The following is a 22181-nucleotide window of genomic DNA, read 5'->3' as shown; positions in this document are numbered from 1 at the left end:
TAATACTGAATTTTATGTTTGAAAGTTGCTAGGAATACATGCAGATCTTAAAAGTTCTCAACACGCACACATAACTATATGAGGTGATAGATGTGTTAACTAACCTTATTGTGGTCATCATTTTGTATACCTTAAACTTATACAATTCTATCTCAATAAATCTATTTTTAAAAGACCTATGGCAAGCATTCCAAAGGTTAACCTCTGCTCATTATGACAGCCCCAACCACTATCACATATGTCACTGCTTAAAAGACCACCCTTCCCAGCTAGCTACCTCTCCCACTGCCAACTCAGCATTAATCAAACATGCTGAATATTTTGCTCCTCATTACCTGTATTCCTGCTTTTCCTTCTGCCTGAAATGCAACCCACAAACCACATCTTTGCCCAGCAAATTCTAATTTACTCCCAAAAGACCTGACCAAATTCTATTTCTCCTTTCCCTATGTTTCCCAGTCAGAATGCATCATTCCCTTTACTGGGCTCCAAGAGAACAATTATACATGAATATCTCTATTATTAATTCGAGTCACAAATTCATTCCAATATATCTTAATAATTGGCAATTTATAGGACTGGGCTTTCCACTAGATTTTAAGTTTCCCGATGGAAAGGAATGTATCTTCATTTTGTCCCACAGAGGCTGAACTGCTATCTTGCATAATAGTAGGTATTCAACACAAATTTGCTGAAATAACATGTGTGCACTGCGGACTGCCATGGTCATGGATGGAACCCAAAGCGAAACTCACTTCAGTCATGTGGTACCTGCCATGATGCCTTTAACTCGGTGTATGGTAGCCACTAGGTGAAAATGTGCTCTGAAAAATAAAGCTTAAATTCTTTAACAGTTGAAAAATAAACTAGTGAAAAACTGAGCTTGGGGCATATATAGTAAGATTTCAGTGAAAGGATGCAACTAACTAGCAGTATAAAAAGTCATTCTGCAATGTAAATAGTTTAATGCACTGTAAAGCAGATCAAACAAAACCTCTACCATTTTCATTTTTAAATATTTGAAGACACACAGGGTAATGTCCCAGAAACAGAGATGGATTTTCAGTGCATATGCTATTAAAATTATCTACTTTTCATATCATACCCTACACTGACACTTTTGACAAGTTTTTAAAGCCATACTAAATTAGATTTCAATCATAATCTTATAGAAAAAAAGATAAAAGAAAGACAAGAATATGTACCTGGAGTCAAAATGGAGAGGAAATCCAGCCATGAGAAACATAACATTTTTTATATCTTGGTATTCCTTAAAGAAATTATTCTAAATAGGGGTGCTAAAATCTTCAAATAAAATACTATTTTAGCTGCTCCCATAACAGCATAGTTTGCCTATATGCTTTTATGATAGTTTTTTTTTCTCCTTCATACACTAGTACTTATGGAGAGATAGTGTCTAGAAAAGTGGCTCTCAGTGTAGCCCACAGACCCTTGGGATGTCTCCTTTCAGGTGATCTGCCAGGTGAAAACCATTTTCATAGTAATATTAAAATCATAATTGTCCCTTCCACTATATAGTTATTTGCAATGATGACAAAAAGAAAAATAAGGATAGTGGTGATGTCTTACCATGAAGAAGGCAGTGGAGCCAAACTATACTAGTAGTCAGTATATTCTTCACTGCTACGCACTTGCAGTAAAAGAAAAATTGCTGGTTTCACTTAAAATTAGCCTTGATCAAATAGTAAAATTTATTGATTTTAAAAATCTTGATTAGAGTAAAAATCTTCTTAATATCCTGTATGTTGAAATGTAAAGTACACATAAAGAAAGCAATTCTGTTACAGACTGAAAGATGACATTTGACTTGGGGGATTGGGGGAGGAGGGAGCGTGGCATTTATACAGCTGTGAGCTGAACTAGCCACCTTTTTAATGGCACGTCATTTTCACTTGAAAAAAACTGACAGATAAACTATAAATATTAAAACTTGAGTGTTTGGAAGATTCTTTTTCAAAAATGAACAAAGTGAACCTGTTAGCTCAAGAAAAGCTGACAGAAATTTAATCAATGATAAAACTTGAGCTTTCAAGTGAAAATTAATATTTTGGAAACTTGTATCCTCCACAGAGTTAAACAGACTTTTCTGAAGAGACTTTTCTGATCGCATTGGTGGTAATCTTAACAAATGTAATGTTTTCTTATTACGTAATAAAATATTCCAACATTTGAAAAGTATCTATAACTCAATAAACCAATATTATCCAAAAATTTCAAAATCTTCCAGTTAGAAGAGTCATTCAAAGCACAACACAGACCGATGGATTTTAAATTTATTATGATATAGTCTCAGATATGATATTGGAATTAACCTTTATTAAAAAAATAGTCAACAAGTTTTGGTATAGATAATGTGAAAAAAGATATTAAAATATTCTTCTCTATCACTACATGCAACAAGATTTTTTAAAAATATTTTTTGCCCAGAACTTCATATTGCAACGTATTGTACATAATAGAAGATATGCAGGTTATCTTCTATTAATGTACACATAAAAGAGATTTGTAAAAAAGGAAAACAGTACCACTCTCCTCATAAAATGTTTTCTTTCAGGATAGTTATTCCATTAAAATGTTATTTATATAAGCATGCAATTGGTATATTACCGTTATTTTTAAATGAGTTAAAAATATTTAAAATTTTATCACTTTTAATTTAATGTGGATGATCAATAGATACAATGTACAGAAACAAAACTTTTTATGGGTCCTTAATAATTTTAAGTGTAAAAGCGTGCTGGGATCAAAATGTTTGAGAACTGCTGAATTAGAAAATATACATTAGGGATCTATATAATTTAACAGAAATAAAGAAATTCTCTGGAAAGGCTACTTTCATTCTGTTGAGTTTGGAATCTTTTGCTCTACAGACTGAATGATCAATATGTCATTTATTCGATAACCACTGCTCAGTCCCTGCTAAAGGCCAGATAAAACAGGGGAAACCAAAACGGAAGATGGGTCCCGTCATGAGTGCTTACAATTCTCATTGCTATCCATATAATGATATATCCACATATTTATTCCCTTCTCTCCTCTGCATTAAAACCTCTTTGTGTCTGCATGTGTGTGTGTCCAGCTACCTCTGATGTTCCACAGAAAGCTGTAATAGTTCCAAAACTGAAATTATTCATTAAATTGCATATGCTCAATTAATGGTTAATACGTTCCTAATGCTTTTTTATCCCCCTTAATATTAACACTAGACATAAAATGTGAAGAGCTTATCCTTTACTTTTGTGATGACAAATCACAGCAGCAAAATTTCATTCCTTTCAAATCTGTTGCATATTGCAATCTCTGCTTATAACCCTATTCTAACTTATAATTATTGAATTTCTTTCTGCACACTGAATTTTCACAAGATTGTTCCTCTCATCCAGTGTTTCTCTCCGTCCAAATATTAAATGTCATCCTCAAACTAAGTAGCAATTTAGAATATATTCTATATGTTCAGTATATATTCTATTTAGTACTTTGTTTTAATTCATTAGCACCTCAGAAACAGATAGATAATAAATTTACATAATCTAAAAATTCTTATTGATTTGTATACATTCAGTTCTCTAAAGAAAGCTAAGGGAGAACTGCTTATTAAAATGGCAAAGAGGCCCTTATCATAAAAATACTTTAATGTGGTTATTTAAAATAGATGAGATACATAAATTTTTAAACTCACCATGGAAAAGAATCAAAAGGAAAATTTAGAAAAGTTGAGTAATTTTTTAAAATATACTCCCTGTGAATTATACAAAAATAATAAAAATTAACCTTCAAAATATGACCATACCCATAGAAATATTTCCATGTTATAGCATAGCATTCATATTACTAAAATTATACGAATAAATTAAGAGGTATTGAATCCAGCCTAAGAGTATACATTTTTCCAGAATGGAAGGCTACGGATTTATCAATAGCAAGGAAATTCATTCACTGGAATAGTGAAATAAAATTTCTGATTTATATTATTATTACTTTTTATTAGGATTTCCATCATAACTACTGACCTAAAAGCTTAAAATTTTATAATTAATAACAGAAAGCTAAATTAAAATTTTTGACATCTAAAATTACTCAACAAATATTAAATATATTGATAGTTTTCTTTCATAAAGGCAGATGCGATCTAAATTAGGCTTCTATTTTTCAGTTTTACTTTTCTACATATTTTTAAATGACAGAACATAAAAGAATATAGAACACAGAGTAAACCATTGGGGGGTTATTGGGCTATTGGTGTTAATATTTTCATATTACTTTACTTTGTTATGTTTTAATGCATGTATCCTAACTTCTACACAAAATATAAATTTTTACAGGGCAACATGTTTGTCAAATTATATCTTTGTTGTCTCCCAAGATCTTACATACTATCTTCCAAATAGTATACTTCAGTACAATTAGATGTCAAATCACACTTCAATCTACCTTGAAATGCTTCGTTCCGAGTCATATGCATTGATGTTACTTTTTCAGAGACAGATTTGTCTCCAGTTTGCTGCTGTTATTGTTTTCACTATAACTGCATCTGCAGGAATGTTTGCTGGGGCAAACAAAACACTTACATTTGAATTTTAAAATATTGAAAGGCATGCATTCCTAGCTACTAGCCCTAGATTGTTCTGTGGTCTTATATCCCACTAGTTTTACACATTTCCATCACCAGTTTGACTACTCCTAACAAGATGAAATTCTCTGGGTAAAGATTTTATAATCAAGATCAAATCATCTATTTGATGGTAATTTACTAGAAATGTAGGCCTAGTGACACAGCAAGAAACTACAATGGCTCCGTTTGGCTTACATTATCAAATCTAAGTTATTCTACTTGGTTTTCAATAATATCAATATTCTGACTCCAACTTATTAAACAACCTTATTTCTCATTGCTCACCAAAATATTTACAGTATTCATTTCAGTTTCTTTAAGCTTACATTTCTTATGATACTTATTAAAGACTTCTGAAGTTCTTCCTATTTTTCCACTTGTGTAAATACTGTTTTTTCTCTTTCCTTCAGTTTTGTTTCACATAATAAAACCATACAAATACAACTGAAAAATTAGAAACTTTTTCAATCCAATTCCTTTTCTTTCCTCCTTTTTGCCCCCAGAGATAACCAATATTTTAGGCATTTATATCTATGTGTTTTTATTCATTGTGTGTACATGTTTGTATCTATAAAAATACATAGTATGAATTAATGTTCATATAGTATTATATTTTATAATATTTTATTGTATCATATGTTAGACTATTCTGCAGCTAGTTTATATGACTCATTTTTTTCTAGATTCATCCATGTTGGTACATCATACTATACTTAAATTCGTACATCTCTGTCGTCAAATGGTGTAATAACACACTTGCCTTCCCACATTGGACTGTTAGTGTTAATGAGAGAATACATATAAATACGAAAAGTACTTTAAAATGAAAACATTAAGATGTCTGGTATTATTATTGTAATATAGTGAAATTCTAGATAATGAGCACTAAAAAGACAATATGGATAAATTTAAATTTTGTCATCAAAAGAAATCTTTCAGTGCAGTACAAAATAAGAAAGTGTGAGGGATTATTATCAGGAGCTTATAGTCTTTACACATATGCATTTGTTTGAATATAAATCCCAAATGATAAGATTATTTTTCACCTCTAATACTAATTGAATTTTGACAATTCGAAGTTTAGGATGAGGACAGAAGGCAACATACAAAAGTTTTAAGCAATCTAATTATTTTTTCCTAAACTCTATAATTTTATTTGGCCCTTTTTACTCTACATTTCAAGAGTTCAGGAACCTACTTTAGAATTATTTGTATTTGTGACACCATTGTCTTTGCCAGGAAACTATGAAAAGTCTCTTTAATCACAGTAATTAAGTAATCATATTCCCTATCCACAAAAGGAAGTATTTAAAATTTTAGAGAACTGTCACTAGATAATGACATGGCATTTAACATTTTACAGTTAATTGAAACCAAGTGATAGAGACAGGTAAACTAAGCAGGTATTATTATCTCAAAGAACTCTTGAAATGCACAGAGTTAATTTTTTATGTTAGGTTGAATCTCTGAGTACAGTCCCTTGTACTATCAAATGAGACCACAAATCACCTAAGCTCACATCTGGGCCATTCAGAATAAAGTGTCTAAAACCTATAATAGATTGCTAAAATTTTTCATTAGTGCATTATACTAATCTGTAACCACAACATGCCTAAATTATGATGCTCTAAAAATGAAATAAAGAAGATAGATGTTGATCACAAATCTCTGAACATTTCTGATTCTTATTCTTGTCAATTCTTAAAATTTAAAAATAATAATAATATAGGTAGTGAACTAGCTCTGGAAACATTTTCTGTAAATACCAGCTAAAGTTAACACAAGCTCAAATGTCATTTGGTTTACCCAAGTCCCTATTCTAAGATATGAAGCAATTCAAAAGTTCTACTCTTACCCAATGAAGTTAGAAAATTTATCTTGACATTGGCAAGAAAACACATTCTTTCTTTCTATTGTATCATTTTATCATTCTTTATTCACTTCCTCTATTTCTATATAAAGAGGTGTGTGTATGTGTGTGCGTGTGCACATGCATATACATATGCACATGCTCTATTGTAAACTTAAAAACTTAAAAGAAATTCGCTTTTAGTTAGAGGCATTATAGCTTAAATCATCCTTGAGTTTGCTAAATGTGTTATTTTATTTTCATAAACATTTTGTGTGTGGAGATTGCTAGAAAATTAATGGACTGGTTATTTTCTGCTTCAACACCAGTGAAGCACATTGCTATCATGTTCAAAAGCAAAAAAGACTTCAAGTAATGTTAAAAGGAAAAAGAAATCCAACATGAAGTGGTATTTGTTCATTCATATATTAGCCTATAATTGTCCAAAGTGGTATCATTTAAATTTTGCATCTGCAGCCCACTTTAAAGGCTCAGATGGTTCAAACTGATGAAGCACACAACCTATAGAAGTGTCACAAGAAAGTATTATGCAAATGTTGTAAGAAAAATCTTATTTTTTAAAATAATATCTGATAGTTTGTGCCTAAGCAGATAGACCATTTTTAAGAAGAAAAACTTTCTCATCCAAACTACTAATTATAGGCTTTAACAGTGGAGAAATGTCACTCCTGTCGCTCACCCAAAACTAATTTCTGTGAGTAAAAAGTGTCAGTTTTCTTTTTGGGTTTGGTTGAAATATATTGAATAGGCTCAGAAAGATATACCCAAAAATCTTATTTAAAATCTAGGAAAAGAATCCCTGCAATATCAATCTGAAGCTTTTTTTCAGAGGCCCACTATCATTTTAAAGGATAAACATGGGGACAGAAAAATCAGAGAGCAGTTATTTTTGAAAATGGGTGCAATGTGAAATCAAGAATCCCATCAATTTTGTCAAATGCCTCTTAGTAGTCTAGAACTTATTGACTCTAGAACTGGTGACTACTCTGACATGTTGTCATTAATAAGTAAGTCACAGAAACCAAATGCATTCTTTTCCCTGGTAAAATAAAAGGATTACAAGCTAAAGAGAAAAAAAAAAAACACATTTTTTGCCAGGTCCTGCACTGATGTTTCAGATATTTTGGAATTACCTTAGAGAACTGGCTGAAAGAGTATAATTTCCTTTTCTTTGGTGCTTAGTACAGAGACTGGTAGAATTAGGCACTGAAGAAGTATTTTTTCATCATGCTGATTAAAATTGAAACAGTCATGGGAATGTTGTTTCCTGGAAGGTGAAATATACTTCAGCAGTCATATCTAATGATTATATGCATTAATCAAGTCCCTAACATCTGGCCAGTATATAAGTCTTATGCAGCAATATTTTACTGGGTAGTTTCTCAATTTGACCTTATTCATTTTATTTCTTTCACATTTTTTTTAAATTATATTTATGCTCCTTCAGCCCCAACAATTGCAAAAACAACCATAAAAATGATAATACACACAATTATATTTTGGCTACAAAGATTATTTGAATTTACTTCTAATGACACTTAAACAATTGAATATCATTTTTAAAAAAGTCCTTGAGGAGTTACCTAAAACCACTTTCTATAACCATTTTCTAAGATTCATGAAAAATAATATTCTCCCATTTACAATTGCATCAAAAAGAATAAAATACCTGGAAACCAAGGAGGTAAAAGACCTGTCCTCAGAAAATTATAAGTCATTGAAAAAAGAAATCAAAGAAGATACAAATAAATAGAAGCATATACCATGCTCATGAGTAGGAAGACTCAACATCATTAAAATGGCCATACTACCCAAAACAATCTATAGATTCAAGGCAATCCCTTATAAAATAACAATAGCATTTTTCAAAGAGCTAGAACAAATATTCCTAAAATTTATAAAAGACCCCAAGTAGCCACAACAATCTTGAGAAAGAAGAACAAAGTTGGAGGTATCACACTATCTGATACCAAACTATACTACAAGGCTATATTAATCAAAACAGCATGGTACTGGCATAAAAACAGACACATTAATCAATGGAACAGAGTAGAGAGCCCAGAAATAAATCCACATCTATGTGCTCAAAATGTCCAGCACAAATGACAAATAAAAAGGCAAAAGCTAATTCAAACATTCTAAGTTTCTTTATTGTGGATATAAAAAGATAATTCCTGTGCTATGTATTTTCAACAGATGAACACAAAGGTAATAAATTTAGGATTCATGGAAGCATTTTAATAGATTGTGAACTATGGAGTTATATTACACATTTCTTAATTATATGCATTTTTTCAGGAAATGAAAGAAAAAATAAACAAATGGGACTACATCAAAGTAAAGAGTTTTGCACAGAGAAGGAAATCATCAACAAAACAAAACCTACTGAATGGGATAAGAGGAGATATTCATTAATGATACACCCGATAAGAAGTTAGTATCTAAAAATATATAAGGAACTCATGCAACTTAACCCCAAAACTAAATAATCTGATTAAAAAATGGGCAGAGGATCTGAGTAGACATTTTTGCAAAGAAGACATGCAGATGGTCAATAGACATAAAAAGCTGCTTAACTTCACAGTCATCAAGGAAATGCCTGTTAAAACCACAATGAGCTATCGCCTCATACCTGTCACAATGGCTATCATCAAGATATAATAACAAGTGTTGGCAAGGATGTGTAGAAAAGAGAACCCTTGTGTTCTGTTGATAAATTGGTGCAGCTGCTATGGAAAACAGTATGGAGGTTCTTCAAAAAATTGAAAATTGACCTACCATATGACTTAGCAAATCCATTTTGAGGTATTTATCTTAAAATGTCCAAAATACTAATTCAAAAAGACATATGCATTCCTATGTTCATTGCAGCATTATTTACAACATCCAAGATATGAAAGCAACCTAAGTATCCATTGGTAGACTAATGGGTAAAGATTTAGTATATATATACAATGGAATATTACTCAGCCATATAAAAGAATGAACTCTTGCCATTTGTGATAATGTGGACGGACCTCGAGGGTATTAAGCTAAATGAAATAAGTCAGACAGAGAAAGACAAATATCATATGAGTTCACTTACATGAGGAATCTGAGGAACAAAAAGAACAAACTAATCAAAAACAGACTCACAAATAAAGAGGACAATCTGCTGACAGCCAAAGGGGATGGGGATTCGGGAGCTGAGGGGATGGGGATTCGGGAGCTGGGAGAATGGGGTGAAGGGTTAAAAGAAGTACAAATTAATAGCTGATAGATGGTCATGGGGATGGGGAGCACGGCATAGGGAATGCAGTCATTATTAATGTAATGGCTAGGTGGAGAGCCAGAGAAGAGGAAGAACTATTAAGGTGATCATTTTTATAAACTATAACCAATGTACTATATACTTGAAACTAGTAATAAAATAAAATTTAAAAAATAATAAAATTCTAGAAACTCAATTTTGACTATTAGAATAGCCAGAATCCAAAACACTGAGAACAACAAATGCTGACAAGAATGTGAAGCAACAAGAACTCCCATTTGTTGCTGGAAGGAATAAAGCTTTATTCATAATTGCAAAGCCTGGAATTAAAACCAAGAGGGCCTTCAGTAGGTAAACACAAACATACAGTGAAGTATGTCCAGACAATGGACTATTCAGTGCTAAAAAAGAAATGAATTATCAAACAATCAATAGACAAGGAATAAGCTTAAGTGCATATTACTAAGTGAAAAAAGCCAATCTGAAAAGGCTGTATAATTCCACCTACATGACATTCTGGAAAGGCAAGACTATAGCAATAATAATAAAAAAAAAAATCAGTGGTTGCCATGGATTAGGAGAGAGAGAAGAATGAACAGACAGAGCACAGAGGGTTTTTAGGGCAGGAAAATTACTTTTTATATTATATTGGTGAATATATATTATTGTATATTTGTCAAAACCCATAGTATGCACATCAAGAATGAACCCTATGACGAAGAGTGATAACGATCTGTCCATGAACGCTGGTTGACTGTAACAAATGTACCACTCCGATCTAGATAGTGTTAGTGGGAGAGGCTGTGTGTGGGTGAAGGCAGAAGGTAAAGGGGAACTCTCTGTACTTTGTACTGCGTTTTGCTGTGAACCTGAAAAGGCTCTAAAAATAAAATCTGTTATTTTAAAAATGATGAGAACATGACCAAGATGAGAAGATTCTTGAAGGCAATATTTTCTTTACTACTTTCTAAGAAATTGTAGGTATTGTTTTAAAGTATGTTTTTTCACATATTTTAAACCTCATTAAAAATATTAAATGCTATAATTTAATAAAATAATCTTTAAATTAAAAATTAAATACTGAATATCTTACAAAGTAAATTTAAATAATTGAATCTAATGTTAATGAAGAGAGATAATGGTGGGAATGTGCTTTACTTCCTCTTCATCAAAAATTGCAGTGAAATGTAGCCAGAAATAAAAGAGTACAGATTTCATCATTTCATTCACATGAGTACAAAATCCTACTCTTTGCTGTTAGAAGTTAGGAAAATGACTTCCTAGAATGAAGTGTAATAACTAGAAGGGAGCATAGGAAGGTTTTGAGGTGCCAGTTGAAGATTTAGGGGTTTGGTTGGCTATTCTGGATACTGAATTGGGTGTTTTCAGTTGGTGAAAATTTGTGGAGCTATAAACTTTTTTAGCTTTTCTGTGTGTATGTTATACTTTTTTAAAAGAAAAAAAAGTCGTTAAGCATGGTTCTTCATTAATATTTGACTGAAGCAAAGAGGGAACAGAGATAGGATATATAAATTTTTACTTGTCTATGGTTTATAAAAGGACAAAGAAGAAGAACAAGAGGAAGTTAACAGAATTTTAAAAAGCTGAGAGGAATGGCCTTTTGAATGTTTTTTTCAACAGGTTAGAATTTCTCTGTGTTAGTCACGAGCTAGTATAAATCATAGGGACATCTGTATAACTTAGACAGCTAACAAAGGAAAACATAAGAAATAGGGAAAGTTAGAACTATCTTAACAAGGATTAAGAGTAAATTAAAAATTAATATCTTTCTAAAAGACTTGTACCACATCCCTTTTATCTGCCAAAAAGTATATCTTTGTTTCTATTTGAGTTACTGTACTTTAAAAAATGAATAGGGCTTATGACTTTTAACTAATTCTATTATGTGGAGTCTACTCTTGTCTGTCCTTGAGCACAGACAACTGAATGGTTCTGTGCTGGTACAACAGTTTTCTCTAGCTGAGTTGGTTGCCACCTATGACCTCTTCACACAGGGCATAGGTGTCTCCTTCACAACTTATCTCTAGGTTTCCAAAGTGTTTCTTCACATAGGAGGTGGATTCTTGTACTCATTCTCTGAACACTATTTCAAGCAACAGCCTCTATCTCTTTATCAAACCGGTCATTTTACTAGAGGCAAAATAGATGAGTACGGACTTTATATTCTCTTATTTCCACATCTCACTCCAAGATGTTAATAAGAAAGATGTTAATAAGAAAGTGACAGCAAAAGAGAGAAAAGCTGAACTTAAAAAGCCTAATCAACCTTGAGATGAATTAAGCCTTGAAGAAATAAAAAATTAATTTCAGATAACAGCATTACTGATTATGAGAGATTTATCAGATGCTTTGAAATCCAAGGTGTGTAGGGGAATCTGAACTGATGTGTATTTAGGGAGTTGTTTATGTGTGTATATTTAAAATTCAGTAAGACTATACAGAAGCTTTATTCTTGTCAGGGGCAGAGGGAAAAAATAATAGTTACCACTTACCGATTATTCGCAAGGCATTGTGCTAAGTCCTGAAGCATGAATTATGTCATTAAATGCTCACAGTAACACTTCAAGGTAGGTATATTTATTACTCTCATTCCAAGATAAGAATGTAGAGGGATACAAAATTTAAATGACTTATCCAAGGTCTCACAACCTAAGTGGAAAAGATATAATTGTAGTTCATCTCTGTCTCAACTTGAAAATTCAAGCTCTCAGCCACTTACTGCTGTCTTGATTACTGAATGAACACAAGAGCAAATAGAAAAATATTTAGGCAATAAAAGAGGACAAAAGGAGAGGAAAAGAAGTTTAAGATCTAAAGGAAGATGAAGAAAATAAGTGAGAAATGGAAGAGAGACAAAATACGAACAGTACAGTTAAGCACATAGACATTCAATAAATGTTTATTAAATAAAAGTGTATGACATATACAAATAGAAGCCATAATACACACTCCTCAAATTTTTTAAAAAGCTAAAATTTTATTATCATTCCCTTTGCTTAGCAGACAAAAGTGCTTATATGGTTCAAAAGTAAAGTTATTTTATAGTCATGGTTTTTGAACACATTCAAAAGATTAAGAAAACCAAAATCTCAAAAGTGTAACAATTAGGCACTTGAATTAAAAGAATTTTCTCATTTATACCCCTCACTTTCAAACTAACTTCCTTGATTAAACATTAATGTAATTATAAGAGTTAATAACCTTAAAGAGAAAAATAATCAAGTCTTCATTATAATTTTCAGGTAGATTCTTTCTGAATCAAAGTAACACTAGAAAATAATTACCCCTAATAACATGGGAGCTATTCCATGACATTCTTTTCTTCATTTTTTTTAAAGTACATAATTTTGAAGGAAATTTAAGAAATATTGCAAGTCTACTCTAGACTCATCAGATGCCCCTATTGGCAGTAATGTACTTTCACATCTACTTTGAGAATATTGTAAGAACATTCACATTTCTGTTCTTCTGTCTAAGAAGTTGACATTACTGGAAAACCTGGTTGACTGGTATCATGGCAGAAGCCTTGATTTCATTCCTAGTAGTGATCCTTGTCCATAGTGCTTTTTATATCTGCATCTTTCTAAAGATTCTCATGTTTCCAACCCCACAATACCCATCTCATCATCTTTATAAGATGATCCAAGTACTAACTTCACTATGTCTCTATTGATAAAATATTCTCCACTATAACACAGTATGTCTATCTCTTCATTAAGCACTTTCTATATATTATCACCTTACATTTAGATTTCACAGGAACCCTAAAATGAAATACTATTATCATCCTCATTTCATAGATGAAGAAACAAGGATTTAAAGAGGTTTTGTTACCTGACCAAGATCTCAAAGTACTGAGCAATGAAACTGGATTCGAACTCTGAATATAAAGCTTGTGCTTCTGATCACTATGAAAAATACAGACTTAAATGTAAACTCCTTAAGAAACACCCCACCACCTCAAATGCTCTCTGCAACTTCCTCTGTTTCCTCATCCTTCATTCAAAGCTCATTGCTGCTTCCCGATTTAGACCCAAAGCCAGCCCTCAACCCTCAGTTACTAAGCTCATGACACCCTATTTGTCATTTATTCCTAATTTTTTTTGACACATGATGAAGAAGTTCAGGAATTATAAGAATAAAGAATGAGTAAAAGAAGCCCAAAGTAGCGGGTGAATTGAGTGGGACCCTAGAAAGAACTAAGGCGGCTCCATTGATTTGCCTCAAGCTTTTCTTCAGTGTTGGCTCCATCTTGGTCTACACATGTCATATATTAAAGGAGGAAATAAGACTCACATTCTTCATGACTATAAAAAAATTAGACTTTAAAACCCTCACAGTTTATCACCTAACTCAGTAGAAAACAGAGGAAGCTACAATTATGCTGCTAAATTTCATGATGACTTAATTTGTAAGATTAACATTTTATAACCAGTCTAAAGTTTCTTTAATCAGAAGCTGAAAAATTACCTTATTTCAAATCAGCCTGTTTATTTGTACATATTCAATATCATTATCTATGCCATTTACTTTTTTAAAAATGTATAAGTATTTCCAGAAATTACTTCACTACCTACAGACCTTTAGCTTCAAGAATAAATTATATAATGTACTTCCAGATTATTAATAATGATTTTCTCAATTTTGTTTCAATTTTGTTTCTCAATTTTGTTCAAATGAATGATCAAAAAAGAATATTTATATTTTAAATTAACAGATAATCACTTCATCACATTTGACTTTGCTTGATATCTATTTACTAAATAAGTAATATTTAACTGCAAGGAAATTATGTATCATAATGTCTAGAGATGACATTTTGTTAGATTTTTTTTCCATATTTTGACATTATATATTTCATTTTCTACTTATACGAGTAGATAAAACAGTGTCGAGCCAATTTCATCAATAGAATATATACTAAACTATTGAATTAACTCTAATGATGCAGTTGTCACAAACAGTTACAAAGAAAGATTATTTGGGTAACTGAAGATATTTCTCAAAACCTCTTGATTTTTAGTTAAAGCACAGGGACTAGAACAGAGTCAGCATTCAAATGATTCTGTGTTCCCTTTTCCCTCTTTCACTTATTTCCATTACATCTGTACTTTCATTTTCCTGTTTCGGGTACTATTGTCTCCTGGGCACTATTGGAACTGTCTCTTAACTTGTCATCCATGCCTTTAATCTAATGTCCTCCAGTCTACATATTGCTGCCATAGTTATTTTTCTAAAACACAAATCGTAGCACTTCATTGTCCTGCTCAAAAAGCTTCAATTCCCTGCTGCCTGCTGTGTCACATTCAAATATGAGAGTTTGGCAAAGATTTCTAACCAGACCCAAGCTCATTTTTCCATTCTCATCTCCTGGCTGCTCCCAGGTCACTTTAATTCTGATACTGTGGATGTTCAGCTTTCTCAGAATGCATGTTCTTCTCTGTTTTCCAACTCCTATTAAACTGCCTTGTCTGCCATGAATACCTTATTCCTATCTTGTCAAACTGACAATGTCACTTTCCATCTGTAACTTTAATCAGATGTGACCTGCTCTATTGTGTTCTTTGAGCCTCCACATATGTAGTTTCGTAATGTCAGCCCTATGTTGAGTTTGTACATGCCCATGACTCTATCGCATCACTTATCAAATCGAATTTTTGTTGGTAACATTTTCGTGTCCCTCCTCTGTTAAGCTATGATCTTTGACAACTCATAGAACCACATTTAGTTAATCTTTGTATTTAAAGCCTAGCATAGAGCCATTTTATCAGATACTCTTTAAGATTCCCAATAAAAGTATGTGGTATAAATGAATGCTTCGTAAAAGATAAAAATTAATATAAACAACTAAAAACAAGAGTAAAAACACTGATAGGCATCTATGTTTTGAAAATATATTTTTACCTTTAAAAGAACTTGTAGGGAATATAGAGCTGGAAGAAACCTCAGAGATCAGATTATTTTAGTATAGTCCTTCCATATAAAAGATAAAGCTGAGAAGTAAAGATGGACTCATGACACAGTGGAAAGTAGTGGCAGAGCTAGGATTAAAGCCTAGGATTCCAAGACGCAGTCAATTCATGCCACAATACAACATATTGGTGGTGGATTTTTAATTAAAAACAGACCAAATTGATTTTGCTTTCTTGTTTTTTTTTTTTAACAAAGTTTTGTAAATACAATTATTTCAAGTAACTTCCTTAGACTATATTTCTAGAAGTAGTGATACATACTAAGCAAATACTCTTCAAAAAAATTACACCAATATCCACTCTCACCAAGCATATTTAGAAGAATCAATATAATTACCTTTTAATAAATACTATCATGATTTTTAAGTCTTTGTTAATTTGATAGATGGAAAACAGTCTTTCATTGATTAAATGGATTTTCTCTGATTATTAATAAGGATTAACATTTTTTTCAAACGTATTTACATTTACAAGTTTTGCTTATTGTTCTTTAGATATGCCATAATTTATAAAACGTTAGCTGGCTCTTTTTATTTTTGAGATATTATCCTTTGACACAACAACCTAAATATATCTCCTACTTTATATTCTGTTTTAAAATTGTTTGTGATAATTTTAATATTCGAAAGTATAAAATTTTACTAAATTAAACATGTCTATTTTTTTCTATTATTTTTTTTTACTGATTTCAAACTTCCCTATTCAATTATATGTATGTATGTATGTACATATATACATATACATATACACACACACATATATATGTATAAACTGATTTATTTATTATCATTGTATATTTCTGGCTATGTCTATCTGGTTCCATTTACCATATGTCTATTCTGATACTAGTTCCATACTAGATTGATTATTGTAACTTAACATTATCTTTAGCTGTTAAATGTTTGATAGAAATAATTTTTTCTTAAAAATCATTTTAGTTATTTTTACTCATTTACTCTCACAATTAAAATTTTAAGTATTATTTCAAATTCCAGTAAATACTCTTTGGCATTTTGGAGGAATTATATAAATTATACAAAATTTGAATGTAGATTTATTCAGAGAATATTAACGTTTTTATATAATGAGGTTTTTTTGTCTATGAACAAGGAATGTCTGTTGATAAAATAGTCTTCATATAGATCTGTCATATTTTTAGTTCACTTTATTCTAAGATAGTTTAAATATTTTTTGCAAAGGAAAGAGTTACATTTATTATATATTAGTCAATGATTTCTTGAGCATGAAAATGGTTAGACCACCACCTCACTACTGAGTTTAGAAAACTGCTCATTCCTCTTGGTGTCAGGGAATGCATTCACAATAGGAAGGTTTGCATTAGATAATTCCAAAGCTGGCCCCACTCAGATTCTCACAGGTTCTATTTTATTCTTAATTGTGTCTCCTCTAGCCTAACAAAAACTTACCCACCTAATTAATGAAGCAATGAGATTCAAAGACTGTGGCTTCACACTTCTCTCAGGTTTTACCTTTTTGCTCACTTTGTTTAAACTTTCTCCATAAGTCACTTATAGAAACTGCCTAAATGCCTCTTTCAGCCACATGGTGTGCTCCATGACAGCTAAGTTTGTACTACTTGCTCCTTGCCACTGATAATTTGGATGAGGTAGACATCCAACCTAAGTTTGGCTAATAAGATTAAAGTTTCCAAGAAGTTGGAATAGGAGCTTAAAAAAATATATGTTAATCTTAGCAGGTGTCTTGAACAAACAGTAGCTAAATACTGTAGATGGCCTGCTGCTACTACCCTGTGAGCCTAGAATTATAGAAAACCAATACAAAAAGAACCAAACAAAGCAGACGGACAGAGATATCTTTGAACATCTGACAGGTTTTTAGTTATTATAACCAGTTCTTTTCTTAAACCCTTTTATAGTCTGCTATGGGGTTTCTTGACACAACCTCATAAATTCTTCCTTTAGCCTAAGCAAGCTTAAGTTAGTTTCTGTTATCTACAATCAAACAATCCTAATTAGTATGCTGTGGTGACTGTCCTGCCCCTGACGTGAGCTCAATTATAGAGAGAAATGGGGAGAGCTTTCTCAAATTCTATTCAATATGTTCTTCTTTATGATAAATAAGGTTCTCATGGCAGCAGAAAATCTTTGATTTCATACAAGATGTATGGTATTAATATTTGATTGCCTATAGACCAGGCCAGAGTAAGAAATAGACATCGTTGCTTATGTTCCTGAAAAATCTGAATTCTTCTTCTTTATTTTCTTTTTCTGTTGATAAATCTTTTAATTTAAAAAATTTATAGAAATAGTATTTTATTCAAATGGTAGCAATAAAAGTAATCCTAAAAGGCAAATCTTTGTTTCCTTCTGTCTCCCCAAGTAGAGAAGAGAGGTTGAGAAAAGGTATAAATAACACATGAATAATGCTGATATGCTATGATTCAGAATGTGCTCAAAATACACATGCAGAATATGGTTCAGGTAAATTTTTCCACTTATGAGAAAATATCAGTTTGAGTGAATAAATTCAGTCAAAACACCATTGTCATTTACATCGATGATACCAAATAGTATTTTGTAGTTTAATCGTTTGACTAAGTGTTTTACCTTTAACTAGTTTTGTTATAGAATAATTCTGATCCAATACACTAATCATTCATCATTCTAAATTCTAATATAATCTCTATGTTGTCGATTAAACAATAAACTAGAAGCATGACCTTTTAAACCAAATATCTTTAAACCATTGCTTAATTAGGTTGTGATCTCAGCAAGACTGAGTTTTAAACGGTTCTTTTTAATTTTATACCTACAGTCTGTGTGACATGCAGCTGCTCTGACTGCTTCACCTCCTGCTTTTATAAACTGGAACAAGAGTCCCCATCCACACCAACGACATGGTTTTACTATCTCAAACTAAAAAAGACCATAGAAAGCAATTTGTTCTGATATCTCATTAATGTCAGAAAAAAACTAGTTTAACAACAATTTTTTCTACACAGAAATTACACCTTACAGCAGACACATCTAATATTTAAATGGGCATTACTAAATAATTCCATCCAATGGGTCAAATTTTTTAATTACTTGAGAGTGCATTTTGTAGTTCACTAATCCTGACAGAAACTCTGGCAGGCTACACTGTATGAGTTAAAAGTTGCCTTACAAAGCTCATTCTTTGACAACTGGTAATAGCTATGTGAAGAAAATTTTTTGTATACAATAATTTTTCTTATCGTCTATAGTGAGCAATTCTGCGTCTAGTTGAGCACATTCTCGACAACTCAGGAGATTAAAAACTGGTCCTAAGGAAACCATGGTTTGGCCAATGGCCCTCTCACACTTCCAGTCTTTGGGAAGGGGTTGGCTTGGTTGTCTCACTAAGTGAGAACTCTGGCCATCACCAACACAATCTGCTCAACTAGCATGCAATTAATTACATATAATTGCTATGTTTTTAACAGAAAATACAAATTCCAGATGTCTATTTTTTTCCTGTGAAAGCCCTGCAAAGAACAAAGATATTTAAATCTGTGAATTTGATGTGTGCTTCGTATAGCTATTGGGACCTTTCAAGTCACCTCTAGGACCAGCAAGTAGCACCAGGGGAAGTGAAGTATCCAAGATTATGGGCACCTCTTTAACCTAGCAGTTCTTATTTTAATTCACTGAAATATTAGATTTATAAGCAGAATTCTTTTGAAGAAAGAATTTGAAAAGCAGAGAGATATGCTTCATTTATTCTTAACAGAGTATGGTAACCTCCATGACATCAGAGCTCAAAAGATTCCTAAATCTAGATCAAGGCAGATGATCTCCCTCTCTGAAAATCCTTTAAATGAAATATCCTTCAGTGTTACAAGCATTACAGTCTTAGCTTTGATTGCTGGTCTACATGCAAAACAGCCTAAGAGAAAGCTTCCGCTTTTTGTAATATTTTGTTAAATAGCATTGCTATAAAAGTCCTGTATGATACATTTCTTTCAGAAATAACTTCCAAGAAAATTCATTCTTGAAAAATAGGTAGGCTTGCTTCTGTCATATAATGAAACCTAGGTATCCCATTAAATATCCCTTTACATTTTGGCTGCTTAGGAAACTTGGAATTTAATATAGTTCTTCATTTTGGCTACCATATTTGTTTCATCCTCCTTCAATGGTTTTGGTGGTGTACTTCTTTTTGAAGAGCCTTAGTGTCTTTTCATCACGAACAGGCAAGATATTAATAATAAATGAACAGTAATTGATAAGCCAATAATAAAATTAAAAAATTGATGAACATCCTGAAAACTACTGAAAATTAAATTAGTCTCTTACTCTATATCATCAGATACTGGAACACAACCAAGTTTCAAACTATTAACAAAAGAAATATCTGAGGAGCTTAAAGAGATTCTGAGTTCATACATTAAAATTTATAAATTTGACATGATCCTCACCTGGAGTATACTTATTCTTGTATCAGATATAGTTCTATCATGCTTCAGTGAATTTCTGTTGCTTTCAGGATGAAGAACAAATCTTGAGAATGACCACATGACCTCTCATGATCTACCTGGCCCTGACTACTACTTCACCCTTATCTCTGTCACTCATCTCCTTCCTCATGCCCTAGAGTAGCGACGTTCCCCTATTATAAACCCTTAGTCCAGTATACCTCTTCTTCCAGGACTCATTACAAATTATATAATTATACTTTATTTTATTAATGTCTCAGTTCCCCAAAGAACCCTAAATCTCATATCTGCTTTAACTGTTTTTACCACAGTAATGTACCTTTAGCACCTATCACAATGCTTAACACTTTCTATGTGTTCAAACAATATCTCATGACTAAATGAAATTTTATGTGTGCTTCTCTGTCCATGGTGGATTAAAAGAAGCATATATGGAAGGGGCCAGACCTAAGAAAATCACAGTAACATTAGTCTGATAATGCACAAGGGCAAAAACTATAAAAATTGGACAGAAACCATTGGAGTTTAGAGGCAAATTATCTTAATCATTAGACATTAAGACATTTTTAATAGTCTTTAATAGCATCATTATATTATAGTGTGGTGTTATAACTGAAGTCATCAAGGAAGGGTTAAGATTTTATCTATGGTTAAAATAAAAGAGAAATTGGTAATTCACCTTTAAAATACTTTAGAGTTTCTTTGAAAGATTTCCTTATTTTCTGGAGGTAAGCTTTGGTTGTTGAAAAAACACATTCATTTGTATTCCTCTTCCTACCTTCTAACAATTTAGATAAATAAAATGTTCTTCAATCTCACAACAGGATAAATAAACTTGTAACACTCCTCTTTTGCTCAATTTGATAATTGCAAGAAAACGATTTTCAAATTTCCAGTAGTACTTAGGTTCTTAACAAAAAGATTAATGTTATATAATGCTTCATGAAAATTCTACTAAAGAAGAGAATGCTCTGTGTTGAATGTAAACCAAATTTTGTCTCATGTTGCACGAACAAAGCAAAAGAAGTTGCCACTTGAATTCTAAATTGAAGATGACCTTGTGCTTTTTTGAGAAAAACTGGCAGCTGAGGTCACTGGAGTGTATTATGATGGACAGTACAGTGCTGTGCATGGCTTGGAGGCATGTCCATCGTGTGGATTACAGCCAAACAGAAAGAATTAGACAGCTCAGAGCATTCTATCATTTCATTTGAAAATAATGGTCAAAGTCATGGGCAGCAACCATTACAATTTCTATGAAAAAACAGTATTCAATAAATCCATCATTTCAGACAGGCATTTGGGTTACTCTCAGCCAAATACTATGAATCCAGTATATTCTGTATCAATTTCTTGTGACACTCACAGAAGCAGCATTTCTGCTTCTGCAGTAGGTAAATCCCATTGACACTTCATTGTATGTAGTTCTCTACCTTACACGATGCAGTTCATTGCTCCAAATTGACCAAATCATTGAAAGAAATACAAGGAAAAAAAAAAGACGCAGAAGCTAAACACAGGACTCTTAGAATGTAAATACATAGCAACTCCAAATCGTTCACTTTTCTCAAGTCAACATACTGTTTAAAAAGCTTAAAATCCATTTCAAAACAAAATGTCTACAATTCCTTCTCTAACGACAGCATGAACAAAACAATTTCAAAGAAATCTAATTTGTTGTCTGAAGTTCCAAATGAGCCTCCTAAGTTATTTCTGAAATAGTGATATTTAAGTAGAGTATGATTATTGATAGAGGTTTATTTTTAATTTCTAATTCTTTCAGGAGCAGATTAATAGTAGCACAAAAAAAATATTTGGGAGATTTAAGGCAGGTGAAAAAAATTCACATTTCTAATTAAAAAGAGAAACTTCTAATTCTGCTTTCCACTTTGCTTTTCTTTTTTTTTAATGTATATACAGGGAGAAAACATACCTTTTTTTAAAAGTATTTAGAGACAAAAAAAAAGTTGTAACTTACCATTAAAATGCCCGAATGT

General features: G+C 32.0%; 1 protein-coding gene across 1 annotated transcript in view; it reads right to left on the bottom strand.

Moving 5' to 3' along the window:
- GRM8 (glutamate metabotropic receptor 8) overlaps positions 1–22181 on the bottom strand; it is a 676955-nt gene that overhangs the window by 235856 nt on the left and 418918 nt on the right. The window lies entirely within an intron of this gene.

This window comes from Pteropus alecto, unplaced genomic scaffold (assembly GCF_000325575.1).
Source record: "Pteropus alecto unplaced genomic scaffold, ASM32557v1 scaffold22, whole genome shotgun sequence".
NCBI lineage: Eukaryota > Metazoa > Chordata > Mammalia > Chiroptera > Pteropodidae > Pteropus > Pteropus alecto.
This window is presented reverse-complemented; position numbering and strand designations above follow the sequence as displayed.